At 49.2% G+C, this 17,089-nt stretch overlaps 1 pseudogene; it reads right to left on the reverse strand.

Annotated features, from left to right (window-relative positions):
* Nucleotides 1–14,878: 14,878 nt before the first annotated feature.
* LOC131752619 (small ribosomal subunit protein uS8-like) lies at nucleotides 14,879–15,801 on the reverse strand (annotated as a pseudogene).
* Nucleotides 15,802–17,089: the final 1,288 nt, after the last annotated feature.

Here is a 17,089-nt window from a genome sequence, read left to right on the forward strand (position 1 = left end):
CACGGCCACTAGGGTTGTAACTGGTCCTTTGCTGTTACAACAGTGCAGCAGTGAACACATCTGTGCACGTTTTTCATATTTTGCCAGCGTGTCTTCGGGAGAGACTCCTAGGGTTACCCCCCTGCTGCGGCCCCATCCCCATGACTGTTCTGGTGCCCTCAGCCTGGGCATGGGATGCTGGAATGCTAACTCCAGCCTCCGCACCTCCTTTCCATTCGATTGATTGGCCAGGCGGTAGAAACAGCAACAGGAAGGCAATCTCCCTTCATTTTTGTCCCCCAGTCTCATACCACAGCATCTTATTGGGGGGAACCTGATTCATAACCAGAACTCTAGCTGGAAAGGAATCTGAGAAGTGCAGTTTTCCACTTTCTTGTCTCCACCGCACAGGACAGCTCGAAGAAGAGGGTTGGGTGCCAGTCACCACATCCAGCTCCCCACTTAACCCCTTTGTTTCACAAAAGAGGAAATTGAGGTTTGGGAGGGGTGTGTTATTAGCTGAAGATCACTAAACTGGTTCGTGGCTAACAGCCCGGCCATTTCCTCCTCACTGTCTCTGCCGATGGGAGTCCTTGTGAGTTGGAGTTTCACTGAATCAAATAACTTAAAAAGGCAGAAGCCACTCCATACGCTGTGAACTTTTACTTTTCTCTGTAAAACAAAACAACCGTTCCCCAAGCCTCCTTTTGGAGGTATTATAATCATTTAGCAACTGTGATGGTTTGACTTGTGTCCCCCTAAATGTATATGTTGAAGTCCTAACCCCCAGTTCCTTAGAATGTGACCAATTTGGAAACCGGGTCTTTAAAGAGGTAATTAAGTTAAAATGAGATCTTTAGGATGGGCCCTAATCCAACACACTCGTGTCCTTATAAAAAGAGATCTGGACACAGACAGGCAGAGGGAAGATGATGTGAAGACACAGGGAGAAGGTGGTTGTCTGCAAGCCAAGGAGAGAGGCCTCAGAGGAAATCAACCCTTCCCGCACCTTGACCTTGGACTTCTAGCCTCCATTATAGTGAGAAAATAAATTTCTGTTGTCTAAGCCACCAGTCTCTGGTACTTTGTTACAGTAGCCCTAGCAAACTAATACAGAAACTAAGTTCTCGTAAGAAAAAAGAAACATGCTTTGGAAGGAGACTAATTTGGTGTCTCTGGTAAGTTGCTCCAGTTGCTAAGTATGTCTTGCCATATACATTTCTCCAGCTGCCTTACCTCCTGATGCTTTTGCCAACCCAGACCCTTTCTGGCATCTTTCCCTGTGAGCTGATGTCTCTCGGGAAAGTGCTGCCTGCATCTTGCACAGTTCAGGAGTCTCTGGAGTGGTGAATTGGCTGCAGCTTTGATGGTAACAGAGCCACCAGCCTCTGCAGAAAGACCACCCGAGCTCCTGAGAGCTTTCACCTCATTGGGCACTCAATGAGAATTGTCACTCACTTTTCTAACCCACCTTCTCGGGGAGCTGTGGCAATCTCACCCTAAATGTATTTTCCCCCCCATTTTCATGGGAGGTAAATGTGGCATGCAAAATGTATTTTTAATGACTGAGATCTGCATTTAAGTGTATTTCCCATCTTTGCTGGGTCATTAAGCCTTTAAATCTGTCAATATTTTAATGATTTTTATAGTCCAGTGATGTATAGGTTTGTTCAAGTTTTCATTCTCTCCACACTCCCTTACCCATCAGATGCTCCAGCGAGAGCTCACCAGGGGGTAATTGAACACATGTGCTGTTCTGAATGGGTTCTTTCCTGGCAGCTCATACCCTGTGCTGGCAATGATCACAGCAGAGCACATCACACCCAGGCTCAGGTTCTAAAGACTGGGAGGATGATCCAAATGACCCTTGGAAATCCAGTCAGAAGTTGCCGTGGTAGAGACCATGACACTATTTCTCACTAAGTGCAACAGGACCAGCTTCCCCTCCAGTGTTGGGACAGAATATTGTCTCTTCAGTGGAGCCCCAGGTAAAGGACTGGCCTGCGTCTAAGGGCTGTGCTAGAGCTACACAAAGCCTGACTAGTTCTTACACAATGAGAAGGAGGCGGGAACCAAGACCCACGGGGAACAGCAGATTCATAGCCCTTCATTGAGTGGAATAGCAGGCAGAATTGCCTGCATTATACAAACAACTCTCTCTCTCTCTGTTAATTTTACATTTGCTGAACACGTGGCAATTTACAGCATGGCTGGATACAATATGGCAGACAGAGAACACCAGACTGGGCTTGCGAAGTCAGTTCAGCCACAGGCATTTTGAAGAATTCTAAAGCAAAGGTCTTAGACTTTTAAAAAAAATTGTTTCCATTTGGTCCAGGGCTTGGGTTAAAAAGCTGCCCAGGGGCTGCAGAGAGAGGCTCAGGCATAAGCCCTGACACCAGGGTGATGCAGAGGGGCTCCTCAAAGGCTGCTGGGCTCCAAGTTAGTTGTGCTTAAGGGTGAGCCTTTTGAAGAGCTCCTCGCCCAGCCCCCAGCTGGGGCCAGCCAGCCTGGGAGGTCAGTCAGGTGGCCGCCCATCTTCTTGATGAGTTTCACCGGCTCATCTAGGTTGCAGCTCTCCAGGAAGTCAGAGCTGGGAGTCTGCGTGGCAGAACCCAGGGCATGCAGATCCAAAAGGACCGGGTTCAGGTTCTTCTCCACAACCGTGGTGGCTTCCGTGACGTCTGGGTTTTACCCCACTCATCTTTGGAACAGCTTCTGCACATCCTGGAAGAGGGCACAGCCTCTGAGCTGGTTTGGCATCTACAACAGATGCTCAGTGCCCTTGTGCTTCTCCTCTGCCAACTCGAGGAAGAAGTGGCTAGGCCCTCCAGAGCCACATCATCACCGTTGAAACAGACGCCCAGCGAGAGGTAGGTGTGGGAAGCCCACAGATGTGTGTTGACCAGGTGGTTGACGGCGGCCTCCATCTTGGCAGAATAATTCTGATGAATCCAGGGGCTCATGGTTTATTGGCAATAAGGAGCGAAGCTCAAAAAATGGTGTTGGCTGGTCCGGGGAGGCGGACAGAGGATGTCTAATTGTTTGGTTCCAAAGGTTGCCACTGGAAAAGAAGTTGGAGGGTGGCCAGGGGCTGGGAGAAGGGTCATCTACAGGTGTGTTCCGCCCAAACACTGTTCAAGCAAGAAACAGATCTGTGGGACCGCCGGGTGCACTGCAGGCCATAGACACTTACAGCAAATAGAAATCATTACTTTCTCGGAGGTTCCGTTTCCTCACCTATAAGATGCGGGCTTTTGGGTGGGATGATCCCGAGGTTGAAGGGATTTCGGGATTGACATTGGTGCGTTCAAGCTCAGGGCTCTTGGCCGAGAAAGACTGGCCACCTAGGATCACCTCAATAACCCAGTGGCCTAGAAAAGCAGCAGCCCCTCCCTGCTCCGCCTGGGAACGTCCTAAGACAGAATTTGTTAAAAAGTAAGAACAAAGGTGAGAAATAGGTTCCGTAAGGGAACGCCTGGTTGTTCACACTGCTTGTCTCCAGTCTCTCTTCAGTTCAGCAAATCTGAATTTAGCACCTGGTAAAGACAAAACAGGTGCTCTGTGTTGGAGATGTAAAGACAGATAAACTGTCCCTGACATTGTGGAACTCCCAGTCTTGGTATAATTTTGAGTGGTTTATCACAAGTGAGAAGGCCGAGCTTTTGGGTGGCAAGGGTTGGCAGAGTGGTGTTGAAATCCATTGGTTAAAACTATGGTGTATCAGAGTGCCTTTTGGCCTTTAATTCCTAGATTCACGTCTTCAGAGCTGTGGTAATCGTTAGCGCTGTTCACCAAGTATTTCCAGGTCTCCTTCTACTGAGCATATAGGTGGGCCATATTTTCCTAAGCCACTGAAGTGAAGTGTGGCCGTGTGACTTGCCTTATCAATGAAATGTCGATAGCGTGATATGTTTCACTTCCTGGGCAAAAGCCTTAAGCACCATCAGATGACTCCCCCATGGTTCTTTTACTCCCACGGTTCTTTTCCTCCGCCGTGTAATCAGCAATACCCCGGATAGCAGAAGCTCACTAGTCTGTGCCTCTCAGTGAGGACAAAGTGGGAGTAGAGAGCCGACTGATCCATGATGGGTGTGTAGTAGGAGCAAGAAACAAATTTTTGTTGTTTTAAGCCATGGAGATTAAATTAAAAATGTTTATTATGGAAAATTTCAAACATATGAAAGCAGAGACAATAGGATGTTGAACCTGCTATACCCATTACTTTAACTTCAACAATTATCAAGATACAAGCCTCTGTGATTTGGGGCTTGTTTGCTACCACGGTACAACCTAGATTAATCCTGCCTAAAACAGAGGGAAAGGATGTTATTTCCTAGAAATACTAAATGAGTGACAGGTAAAAAGAATGGAAAGACAAGATATGAGATTTTCTTTTGATGCCATATATTTCTTAAAGTTGTTGGTGCTTTTAGGGATACAGGAGAGCTGAATGGATTAGCTAGAGTAAAAGTTGCTGGACCCTCAGAATGGGGCTGCTTTGTGGAATCTGTCGTTTGGCTCAGACTCAATCCATCTCCTTTTCGGCTTGGCCTGCAGCTCCTCTGGCAGGTGGAGCCCATCTTCTCATCAGCTGAACAATGCTTTTCATGTGGGGAGAGCTGACACCCTGTGGCTTTGTGTGCTGCCCTGCCTCAGCTCTGTATACCTCCACGGCTTCTTACCTCTAGCATCTTGTTGCTGCTGCTGACTTTGGGGGGCAGTTCTAGAAAGTTAAGCCTGTAGGACATTAAGGGCTGTCCTCTCCACAGAGCCAGTTTCATGTAGTTCATTTTGAGTCATGCAGGGACCTCAAAGTACTGTTATCAAGGCTGTTCCTCAGGTCTACTTGTTACAGTTGTAGCAGGGGAGCAGAAGATCCCAACAAAACCTTAACTTGGGGCTAAATCCATTGAGAAGGTGTGCTTTTATGTGACATTTCGATATGTATGTATACACATACAGTCCACGGATGTGTTGCTGTGTTTTCTACTCTGCCCCACTGGTCTGTGTGTCACTGAGCCAGTACCATGCTGTACTGCTATGCGTCTGCAGCATGTCTGATTGAGCAAGTCTCCCTTCTCTACTCTTCTTTTAGAAAGATTATTATTTCTTTATTTGCTTATTTATTTATTATTCCTCAAAAAGAAATCCAACTGGAGTTTTGAGTGGGAGTACACTGAATTTGTAGGTTAACCATGAATTCAATTAGGTCTTTATAGAATCATCCAAGACAAGTCATCCTATATTTGGGCATCCAGTCCAAAAGCATGGAATGTGCTCTATTTACTCAGGTCATTTTCTGTTTCCTTTATTAGAATTAAAACTTTTTATATAGCAGTTTTGTATGTTCTTGGTTAACCCCTAGATATTTTGTAATTCCTGTTGCCATTGTTGTTCTTTGGTGGGGCAGCGTGTGGGATCTTAATTCCCTGACCAGAGATGGAAGCACAGAGTCCTAACCACTGGACCGCTGGGGAATTCCTTCCTGTTGCTGTTGTAAACGGTATCTTTTTAGTAATATTTCCTAGCAGCTCTTGTAGTGGGGGGAGAGATGCTGTTGATTTGTGCAGGGAGATCTTGTGTCTGGCAAACACACTGAACCTTATTAGTTCTAATTTGTTTGAGCCTTTGTTTTTTTCTAAGCTGACATTTTGTTTGTCCACTGCTGCAGTAAGAAGCACCCCCTCCCATTTAATATCTGTGGCAAGGGAGTGGCGGGGGTTGAGGGGATGACTCATTAGAAGGAAGGAAAAGGTTTCCTCTTCCCCCTCCTACAGGGAGGGGCCAGACCTCTGTGATGTGAACATGTAGGGTCTCCACAGCTTCAGAGACTTGTAGTCAGGCCATTGGCCACCATGATGGGAGAAAGTGTGGCCTAAAGTTCTCTGGTAACAGGAAAGGGGAGGGGAGGGGATGCTACCAAAAAGAGAGAGGGAAGGGGCTTCCCTGGTGGCGCAGTGGTTGAGAGTCCACCTGCCGATGCAGGGGACACGGGTTCGTGCCCCGGTCCGGGAAGATCCCACATGCCGCAGAGCGGCTGGGCCCGTGAGCCATGGCCACTGAGCCTGCGCGTCCGGAGCCTGTGCTCCGCAACGGGAGAGGCCACAGCAGTGAGAGGCCCGCGTACCGCAAAAAAAGTAAATAAATAAAATAAAAAAGAGAGGGAGGGGTTTGGAGAGGAGGAGGAAGACAGAGAAAAGGGAAAGACTCTCTTGAGGGGGACTTTGATGGGTTGGGGGTCGGTCTGGGGAAATATCAGGGACAGTAGACAGTAAAAGAGTCTTCAGTTCCAGAAGAGTAGGTGGACCACACACCCACCATCCAACAGTGTCACCCAAATAAGCCCTGGGGTCCTTTGATCACCTGACATGGGGCTGGGGGAGGAGCTGGAGCAACTGCAGCCCCCCCCCAGCACCAGCCCATGCTGACCAACTGCTGGAGGCCCCACCCCATGTGGCCCTTGTCACCTGTGCTGCTGTGACCCTAACACCCAAAGCTGTGGGGACTGGGAACTCCCAGGGTCTGGACCTCCTACATCCCCAGAGCTCTCACGAGTCAGAGCTAGATCCACAAGGCACGCTGAGTTGGGGTCCCTACACTTGGTCCTGAACAGAAAAGTTCACTGAGGGAGGGTCAGGAGTTGAATGTTTTAACCAAGCATTTGGTTTGCCTTGTTTGATGAGTAACTGTGGCTGAGTAGTAAGTTTGCTTTGGTTTGGAAACTTCTCTGCACACCTGCAAGGTGGGGAAATGGGGCTGCCTTCTGCCCTGCACAGCATTTGATGGGGCTGCTGGGGGCAGGATGGGGAGGCCTTGGTTCGCAGCTGTGGTTGGCGACCCCAGTTTCAGTTGCTGGTGGAATAACTGTAAAATCAGGAAGTGAGGGGGCCCCCTCCCCGCCCCTCCTGCCAGGGCTTCCCCAGGATGGGCTGATGAACGGGCAAGTGCAGCTGGTCTTGGCTGACCTCTGCTCCCCTTGGTGCCCCTTCACTGCCTTTCAGGGCCCACACCTCTGACCAAGGAATCGCTCCTAGAACTTGCTTTTTGCACACAGAGATCGTGATAAGCAGAAGCATCCAGGCTGGTGTGTTCATGCAGAGAAGCAGACAGATGCCCTCAGACCTTTGGGTTGGGTCTTGGAGGGAGATGGCCTGGCACTGCTTGTAAACAAGCCTTGAAGAAGCCAGACTTTTCTTGGAAGTTTATACTGCCAAAACAAAGCAGGCTATTTTGGAGCAAAGAAGCCAGAAAAAGGGTCAGTGGGATGAGAGAGGGAAAGCCTGGTCCAGAAACGCAAATGCCCTGAGCCTATCAAGGTGTTTCCAAGAGTGGAACAGCTGGGCTGGACCCAGGGCATCCCCCAGGCCTGTGCGAGGGTGAGGCCCCTGTTTCTGGGTGGGTGAGGCCCCTGTTTCTGGGTGTACTCCTCATTTCCTGTCTCCACGTGCTGAGTGGCTGTGAAGCAATGGCTGCAGTCACTCAGCTTTATAAATAGGACATCTACAGTGAAGGTGGTAGGAAATTTCCAGAGTCTTCTGCCTGGGCTTATTTTGAGTGTGCAGCTTACACAAGGGAAGTCCCAGCACCCCCCTCCTCCAGCCCCCCTCCCTATAGCGTCCTGGGACGTCTGATTGGAGGCCCATCTCTCCTGCTCTGTGACTGGAAATCTCCCAAGGGTGGTCCAAGAGGCACAGGGACTGGAGATGTCCACCTCTGACCTTGTTCAGACACTGCTGGGGGAGAACAGCTGAGCCTGGTCTCCTGCTCCCCACATGCTATGCGCTGTGCATTATCTCGCCGACATTCACTTACTCCCAGGAGGAAGGTGCATTTTTGTTCTCATTTGGTAGATGGAGAATCTGGAATCCAAACTCATGTCTGACTCATTCTGGATCTCAAGGATTAACCATGGACTCAGATTCCCCTGAACAGAGAACAAGAATGAAAAAGCATCAGAGTAAGGAAAGGGGAGCCCTCTGTTTTCTGGAGAGAAAGAGAGGAGAGGCTGCCTGTACCCTGGGCCCTTGGTTATATTTTCCTTTCCTTCTTTCCCCTTAGTGACACATTTCTAGGCTGGTGGCTATTTCTGGAAAGCCAGACTTGAGCTCTGAGTGGCTCGATGGGCCCCTGCTGTGGCTGGGTTTGAAGGAGACGCTGACATGACTGCCGGCACCAGGCAGGAGGCCTTGCAACTGGGAGGCTCAGGCCATTACAGGTTTAGGACTGAAATGCTGTTCAAATATTTGCCCAGCAACTTCCAGTGTGCTTTGCAACAGGTAGCATAAGCAGCCTTTGTGAAGTTATTGATGGCCTCACAACTAGCCAGGGTATCTCTCACCCATCTGTTGAGCCGCCTGTGGTTGAAGAGTTCCCCTGTCCTTTTCTGTATTTCATGATGTTGATATTTTTATGGCCTATCCCTCGGTTTGGATTAGTTTTTCCTCATGATTAGAGTCAAGCTATATATTTTGTAACAAGAAAGCAACAGAGGTAGTGTTGGGTCTTCTCAGGGCATTACATTAGGGGCTCATGATGTCAGTTTGTCCCATTATTGGTTGTGTTGTTTGATCCCCTTGTAAAGGTGGTATCAGCCAGATTTCTTTAGTATAAGCTATCATTTTCCTTCCATACCTGGGAATGGCTAAATAAGTACATGTTTTTATGGGGGTTTCCTGAGTTCCAGTTCCCACAGGTCAATGCAAAGAGAGCCAGGTGACACCTGAGACTGCAGTGGGTTACATTACAGGGGAGGAAGCCTGAGCTTAGGGAACCCGAGTATTTTATAATGGTCCATAAGTCCTGACCTCTTCTGCAAAAGGAAACATTATCTTTATTATACCGGACACTCAGCATGCCTGCACTTTGTTCTATGGGGAGACACTGTCTTCCAAGACTATTCACTATACAAACATCCTTGCAAAGATAGTCCAGAACAAAGGCAGCTGGTGCCTCTGTTTATAGGACACCCACAAATGTGAGAGACCCATGGAGAACTGTCTCCCAACAGATCTGTGAAAATTGTCTTTCTACGTACAATCTGGCCATGTTATTCCAGTCATGTAACCAACCATGCTGTGGCTGGTTGTTCCCCAATATCCATTCTCCGCATGTTCAGTAATGGAACCCCACTTCCCCACAATAGCTGAGCACGTGGCTTTTCAGAATGACGTCTGCATTTCCCATCTTCTCTTGCAGAAAGCTGTGGCTGTGTGACTAAGTTTCGAACAATAGGCTTTAAGTGTAGTGTGTAACTTCTGGAATGTGCCCTTAAAGGACGGGAACGTGCCATCTTCCTTCTCTTTACTCCATCCTACAACATAAAATAGAAATCTCCCTCTTCCATGGTGTTTCATAATCCTCTCCTCTGCCTTTTTTTAAATCTTCATAACACATAAAACAATGGACATACTATTTATTTTGCTTATTTTTTATTTACTTTTTTTTTTTTTTTTTTTGCGGTACGTGGGCCTCTCACTGCTGCAGCCTCTCCCGTTGCGGAGTACAGGCTCTGGACGCGCAGGCTCAGCGGCCATGACTCACGGGCCCAGCCGTGCAGCAGCATGTGGGATCTTCCCGGACCGGGGCACGAACCCGCGTCCCCCGCATCAGCAGGCAGACTCTCAACCACTGTGCCACCAGGGAAGCCCTATTTTGCTTATTTTTTATATTGTCTACCTCTTCTGTAATGTAAACTCCACGAACAGTGCTGGTCCATTACAGTATACTTGTACCAACTGTTAAGATATACTGAAATATTTCTGTACCAGTTGGTGACTAGCCACTGCCCCAAGTCCCCATGTACCCCCCTATGGCAACTCCCAGCTACCCAACAGTCTTAGCTCAGGCTGCCATAAGAAAATTCCATAGACTGGGTGGCTTTAACAACAGAAATTATTTTTCTCACAGTTCTGGAGTACTGAGAAGTCCAATATCATAGTGCTGGTCAAGTCAGTTCTTGAGAGAGATTCTGGAAAGGGTACTCTTCCTGGCTTGCAGAAGGCTGCTTTCTTGTACAACACACACACACACACACACACACACACACACACACACACAGGAAGGGAGGGAGAGAAAGAGGAAGACAGAGAGAGAACTCTCCTGTGTCTTTTTTTCCCACTGTGTGGCTTGTGGGATCTTAGTTCCCCAACCAGGGATTGAACCCGTCATGACAGTGAAAGCACTGAGTCCTAACCACTGGACCACCAGGGAATTCCCTCCAGTGTCTCTTCTTATAAGGGCACTAATTTCATTGGACCAGAGCCCCACCCTCATGTCCTCATCTAACCCTAATTACCTCACAAAGGTCCCATTTCCAAATACCATCACATTAGAAGTTAGGGCCTCAACATATGAAATTTGGTGAAATACAAACATTCAGTCCATAATAGCAACTAAACAGGCATTGACTCATGTAGTAGGGGGCTTGCATATCCTGCTTATGCATTAAGGCCAGTGACTTCCTGGTTAATCAGTGCCTAGGCTATGCCCCTGAGGTGCTCCAAAAAGACCTCCTGATTGAATGCATGCTAGATTATATTATAGGATGGCTCCAAGCCTTTCCATTGTCTGTCTCGAACTCAAGAGGAGCAGGAGTCAGATTTTTCAATAAATAAAATTGGGGAAAATACCAAGCAGCAATTTTCTGCTATTTTAAAACAAAGGACTTCTAATACCTTTTCTCAAGTCCTCCTGCTCCCATCCTGCTCTCTTCCCAGGTGAAGAGAACGACTGAACAGAAACAGAGAAAGGGAATCATTCTTTTTTCTTTTTTCTTGAGATAAGTAATTGCCAGGACCTTCCCTATGTCCACCGTGAGGAATCAGAGAAGGCAGGAGAGGCAACAGCAAGTGTAGGACTGGGAAGCGAACTCAAGTCCATCAGTCAGCTCAGAGCCATACACATCTTGTCACTTACTTTGCCTCCCTGGATGTCCCCTCTGTGCAAATGAGTGGTTTAAAGGCATGTATCAATTACCCTAAGAAATGTGCAAGCCCTGTGAACCAGGCAATTCCTTCAAAGTGTGATATGAAGAAAGCAAAGAGAGGATAACAGGTTTGACCTACTTTGGATAGGAGGAGCAGGGCAGGATGATCTGAGGAGGTGATCTGTGAGCTGAGACCTGAAGGATGAGAAAGAATCATCCATGGGGACTTCCCTGGTGGCACAGTGGTTAAGAATCTGCCTGCCAATGCAGGGGACATGAGTTCGATCCCTGGTCTGGGAAGATCCCACATGCCGCGGAGCATCTAAGCCTGTGCGCCACAACTACTGAGCCTGTGCTCTAGAGCCCACGAGCCACAACTACTGAAGCCCACGTGCCACAACTTCTGAGCCTGCGCTCTGGAGCCTGTGAGCCACAACTACTGAAGTCTGCACGCCTAGAGCCTGTGCTCCGCAACAAGAGAAGCCACTGCAATGAGAAGCCCACGCACTGCAACGAAGAGTAGCCCCCGCTTGCCACAACTAGAGAAAGCCTGCGCGCAGCAACAAAGACCCAATGCAGCCAAAAATAAATTAATTAATTAAAAACAAAAAAGAATCATCCATGGAAAGGGCAGTCTGGGCAGCAGCCCAGAGAATCTCAGAGGCAGAGCTGGCTATGGAATTTGCTAAGCCCAGTGCAGAGGAAAATGCAGGCCCCCAGCCACGGGTGGGTCAGACAATCTCTCCTCCCTGGGGGCGCCCCTCCCCAACCCACAGCAGATGGGAGATCCCCAAATAGCACAACCTCTGTCCAGGACATGCTTGATACCTGGATCCAGACAGGGAGAGAGACCCCTGTTATCACCCGTTAAATGTGCTGTGGGACTGCCAGCCTGGGTGGAGATGACATCACATCAGCTGCCTGTCTCCAACCCTCCCTGCCACACTGCCCCGCAGTGAGGGGGTGACAGCAGAATGTGGGCCTCACCTGCCAGTGCACTTGATCACTGCTCCTGGCAGAGGGAGGAAGTGGCCACAGGGAGGAAGGGGAGGCCAAGTGGGACCGGGTATCCAGGGAGCAGGGGGGCGGCAGGAGGTAGGACCAGAGGATTAAATTTGCTCCTTGAGGACCAGCCCCATTTCTGCTCCCCTCATCCGTCTGTAAATATGCATGATTGGGTGGTGTTTTCTGGAGCAGTCACAACGATCCTCTCTCAGTAAATTGCTTCTGGGCCTGTTCTCCCCTTCCTCTTTCTCTCTCAGAATTGGTGTGGGTGATAAGGGAGGAGGCCGGGATCGGGGTTTTTTGTGTCTTTCTTTTTTTTAATTTAAAAAACGACCTTTAGCGCAAAGTCCTACCAAGTGTACAGTCCCAAAGCCCCATTTTATAGACAAGGACACCGAGAACCAGTGCAATCAAATTTAAGGTCACCCTGCTGGCGAGCTGCCCAGCCAGGTAGAGAACCCTAGTGCCCCTGCACCTTGAGCATTTGGCCTCCCAATTCTCTATCATTTTCCCCTCTTTAATACCCACTGAAGCAAAATGTGTTTGATGTTTCTCCCTGTTAAAAATAATGATTAAGGGTTTCCCTGGTGGCGCAGTGGTTGAGAGTCCGCCTGCCGATGCAGGGGACACGGGTTCGTGCCCCGGTCCGGGAAGATCCCACATGCCGCGGAGCGGCTGGGCCCGTGAGCCATGGCCGCTGAGCCTGCGTGTTCGGAGCCTGTGCTCCGCAACGGGAGAGGCCACAACAGTGAGAGGCCCGCGTACCGCACACACACAAAAATAAATAATGCCTTAAACCTATTAATTTGGAATGGCCAAAAAGAAAAGGAGCCTGCCAAAAAGAGCAAACGCCTGCCTTTATTTCCTGTTAATTGGGCCAAAGGAAACTCTCTCCTTCAAATTACTGAGCGGTTCTTGTTGTCCCCCAGCATTTGCATGGAGCGCTGTCTGGGTCCAAGGCTGTGCTCAGAGAGCTTAGGACAGTCCTTTAACTGAGAATAAACAGCAAGGTGAGATTCAGCTTTTCTCAGCATGCCTGCAGGAAGTGACTAAGAACTCCCAGGAAAAATAAGTTTGGGAAGCATTGGGTTCAAAGAAGTAAAGTGAGTTTTGTTTTGTTTTTTTAATTTATTTATTTATTTTATTTTGGCTGCGTTGGGTCTTCATTTCCGTGCGTGGGCTTTCTCTAGTTGAGGCGAGTGGGGGCCACTCTTCATCGCAGTGCGCGGGCCTCTCACTGTCACGGCCTCTCTTGTTGCGGAGCACAGGCTCCAGACGCGCAGGCTCAGTAGTTGTCGCTCACGGGCCCAGTTGCTCCGCGGCATGTGGGATCTTCCCGGACCAGGGCACGAACCCGTGTCCCCTGCATCGGCAGGCGGATTCTCAACCACTGCGGCACCAGGGAAGCCCTAAAGTGAGTTTTTATATTATATTTCTTAAGCCCTAAAGTGAGTTTTTATATTATATTTCTTAATATAAGAAAGAAGGGCTTCCCTGGTGGCGCAGTGGTTGAGAATCCGCCTGCCGATGCAGGGGACACGGGTTCGTGCCCTGGTCCGGGAAGATCCCACATGCCGCGGAGCAACTGGGCCCGTGAGCCATGGCCGCTAGGCCTGCGCGTCCGGAGCCTGTGTTCCGCAATGGGAGAGGCCACAACAGTGAGAGGCCCGCATACCGAAAAAAAAAAAAAAAAAAAGAAAGAAATATACTTAAGAGCCTTCAATATACGCATGTGCGATGTGGCTCTCCAAGAAGGGTTTGAAAGAACCTGTTGATTTCCTACTCAATACACTTCGCTGTCCAGTCCCAGGGAGGAATGCTGGTTGGGCTGAGCCATTCCCCTGGATGGTGTTTGCTTTATTAAACATGAGCGTGTGATGCAGCTCTGACCACAGGTGGTAAGGCTTGGGGACTTCCAGGAAGGTGTTCCTTGCTCTCGAAACAAAACACAAGACAGTACTTGCCTGTTCCAGTCATTGGGCATTATCATAGGAAGAGGTGAGCTTAGAGCTGCTGCAGTTGTATTGGGGTCATGAGGAGAAAGCCAAGACCATCCAGAGATGCTGATCTCTATCCCTGGTGTGAGATTAAGCTGTTGCTTTGACTCTTTGGGTTTGTTTCTTCCTTGTTCAGGCCTTGGGTGTTCTGTGTTTTTCAATTCACAGCATCCTGAAACCAATGGGGACACAACATGCAGACATTTTCAAATTCCTTTGACTACAGATGGTCCCTCTGACTGGTGCTTGCGCTACTGAGAATGCTGTGGGAAAGTACACCAGGGTGAGAGATGTGGAGTTGGGGGTCAAAGGCTTCAGTTCTGCTTTAGGTTCTGACAGTCACATGAGGTCCTGGGCCTCAGTTTCAACTCTGTGAGAAGACTACCTAACTCGAGTGCCTAATACTCTGCCAGGCACATAGTAGGTATGTCACAAACGTTGTTGTTAATAAAACGGGGCAGGGGAGGAGGAGAGGAGTAGTCCAGTTTCAAATCTCATTTCTGCCTAAGAGTACTAACCATTCCAAAAGTAAAACCTGTGTTTTCTGGCCCCCTACCAGCTTATAGCACCCTCTAGCCCTGCACTCAGCAGGCAAAAGATAAAACAGGTACCACAGATGTCCCAGGTGAGCACCCTAGCTCTGGAGCCCCTCACTCTTCTGCTAGAGCAAGCCTGGGTTCTGCTGGGCAATGCTCCCTGAAGGCAGTGTCCCTCTGTGCATGCTAATGGCTGCAGGAGCCTCCTCAGTGAGAACTTCCACATGTACTGGTGGCCCTACCTGCCCCAGAAGGACAATCTCCAGCCTAGACATTCATGTGGATGCCAAGGGATTGAGTTCCCCCTTGTCCAGGGCTCTGGCTGAGACTCAGAGCGGCAGCTGGCAGACAGCTGACCTGGGCTTTGCTCTCTCTCTCTCTCTCCATCTCTCATGTCCATTGGGACATTTTATTTGTATGTAAGTGTTACATCCCTAGAAGAAGAATCCCAGGATTTTCCCTCCTGTGTGTTTTCATCCATGATGCCAACTGAGGTCATCACTACAGTGAAACCAAAGGGATAGGGACAGATGGTCCTGCTGTTACCAAATGCACATTCATGTGCCTGATGCATAGTGAGGCCAAACAATTGGAGTTTGGAGCAGAGAAAGGTTTATTGCAGGGCCAAGCAAGGAGAACAGGTGGCTCGTGCTTAAAAATGCTGAACTCCCTCATGGTTTTCAGGGAGATGTTTTTATAGGTAAAATTTGGGGTGAGGGCTGCAGGGTGTGTGACCATCCTCTGACTGGTTTGTGATGAGGTAACAGGGCAGTGCTCCAGGAATCCTGTGCTTAGCCTGAAGTTACCATCCTCTTCTTGGGTGGGAGCCTTAGTTCCTGCAGAAAATGTCAGAGATATGTTGTTATGTACATTCCTTGAGGAGGAACTAGAACTCTATTTTACTGCACTATTGTTTTTTGACTGCTCTTTGCTTCTGCATTCTCTCCCTTCCCTGATTAGCGACTGTTTGAATCTGCCCCTTGGAACCCAGGGAAGGTATAGGAGGCAGAAGCCTTTTCCTACAAACAAGAAATGGGAGACACAAAGGCTTTTGTATCCAGAAGGGCCCCACAGGGTCTTGCTTGGTTTCACTGCCATTGTTCTCAATCTTTGAGTTGCACATCAGATCGGGGGCCCCACCCACACTTGTTTAATGTGCCCGTGAGGTTCATAAAAATGTTCCCAGCTCTGTGACCGACAACAATTTCAAAATTGCCAGTGTAACCATGCGTCATCATCACAGTTAGAAACCAGGCCATGACTGTGGAGCATGACCTTAAAAGAACCTGGTTTTGCCTTTCTTTTTGGCATTGTTGATGCTCTCGAGAGTATCGGCCTGGATATTCATGGGCACCATTATGGTGGCATGGAAGGATGATGGAAAGACTGGGGCTTTGCTCTGTTGGGTTTGGGCCGACGAACAGCAGGGAGAGGGAGTGACAGTGTGTGTGTGCACGCGTGTGCGTGTGCGTGCACACCCAGACACAGTTATGGCTCAGTAGAAACACCTCATGGAAGGAGGTGTTGCAGGAAGGGGGGACCCCTTCCAGAGCCTGAGACTGGGCTCTTGTCTAACACTCGGAAATGAATTGTCTGAGGAGACACACGTGCTGACAAAGCAAGAGACTTTATTGGGAAGGGGCGCCTGCGAGTAGAGCAGGAGGGTAAGGGAGCCCAGGAGGACTGCTCTGCCACATGGCTTGCAGTTTTATGGTGATGGGGTTAGTGTCTGGGTTGTCTCTGGCCAGTCATTCTGACTCAGGGTCCTTCCTGGTGGCACGCTGCGAATCACTCAGCCAAGACAGATTCCTGCAATGAGGATTCTGGGAGGTTGGTAGGACATATGGACTGGCATCTCCTCTCCCCTTTTGACCTTTCCCGAATTCTTCCCGTTGGTGGTGGCTTGTTAGTTCTGTGTTCTTACCAGGACCTCCTGTCATATAATAACTCATGCAAATGGTTACTGCGGTGCCTGGCCAGAGTGGGCAGTTTCAGTCAGTGTTTCCCCTAACAGGGTGAGGTAGACCAGGCAAGTATTATTATTCATCTTTTACAGACCAAGAACTAGAGGTTCAGAGAGGTACAGGGGCTGCCCAATGTGACATACCAGTCAGTGGCAGAGCCGCCTGTGAGAACAGGCCTCTGGCTCCCAGGCCATCTCTCTTCCCATGTTCTGTGAAGAACACGTCAGGTGTTCGGCAATGAACAGGACGCTCGCTGTTCAAAGATGGAGGAGGGATGGGCAGATACATAGAGAAGCATTTCTGCTGCAGCCTGGGGCTCTGAACCCACCAAGAGAGCTGGGCACCGCCTCTTTCACTCCTTCTACCTGCCCCGCTCTCTGAGAGGAGAGGAGACCATGCCACATGGCCAGGTTCTCAGGAGAAAAGCAGAACTGCATCACCCAAGAGGCCAGGTGAGGCAGGGGACCTGGGCATTTCAGGACCACCACCAGCAGAGAAGAAAGGGGAGAGAGGTACCAAGACAGGGGTGTTCCCCTGACTTTGGGGATACTTGGGGATTGAAATTCCTCTTTGGGCAACACTTTAAATATGACAGCTCTCTGCCACTGGACTGTGGGAGTCCTAACTTGTGAACTGTTACAAGTACATGGTAGTCACGCCCAGTGTTAGTTTGGAGGAATG

The sequence above is a fragment of the Kogia breviceps genome, chromosome 3 (assembly GCF_026419965.1).
Source record: "Kogia breviceps isolate mKogBre1 chromosome 3, mKogBre1 haplotype 1, whole genome shotgun sequence".
Lineage (NCBI taxonomy): Eukaryota > Metazoa > Chordata > Mammalia > Artiodactyla > Physeteridae > Kogia > Kogia breviceps.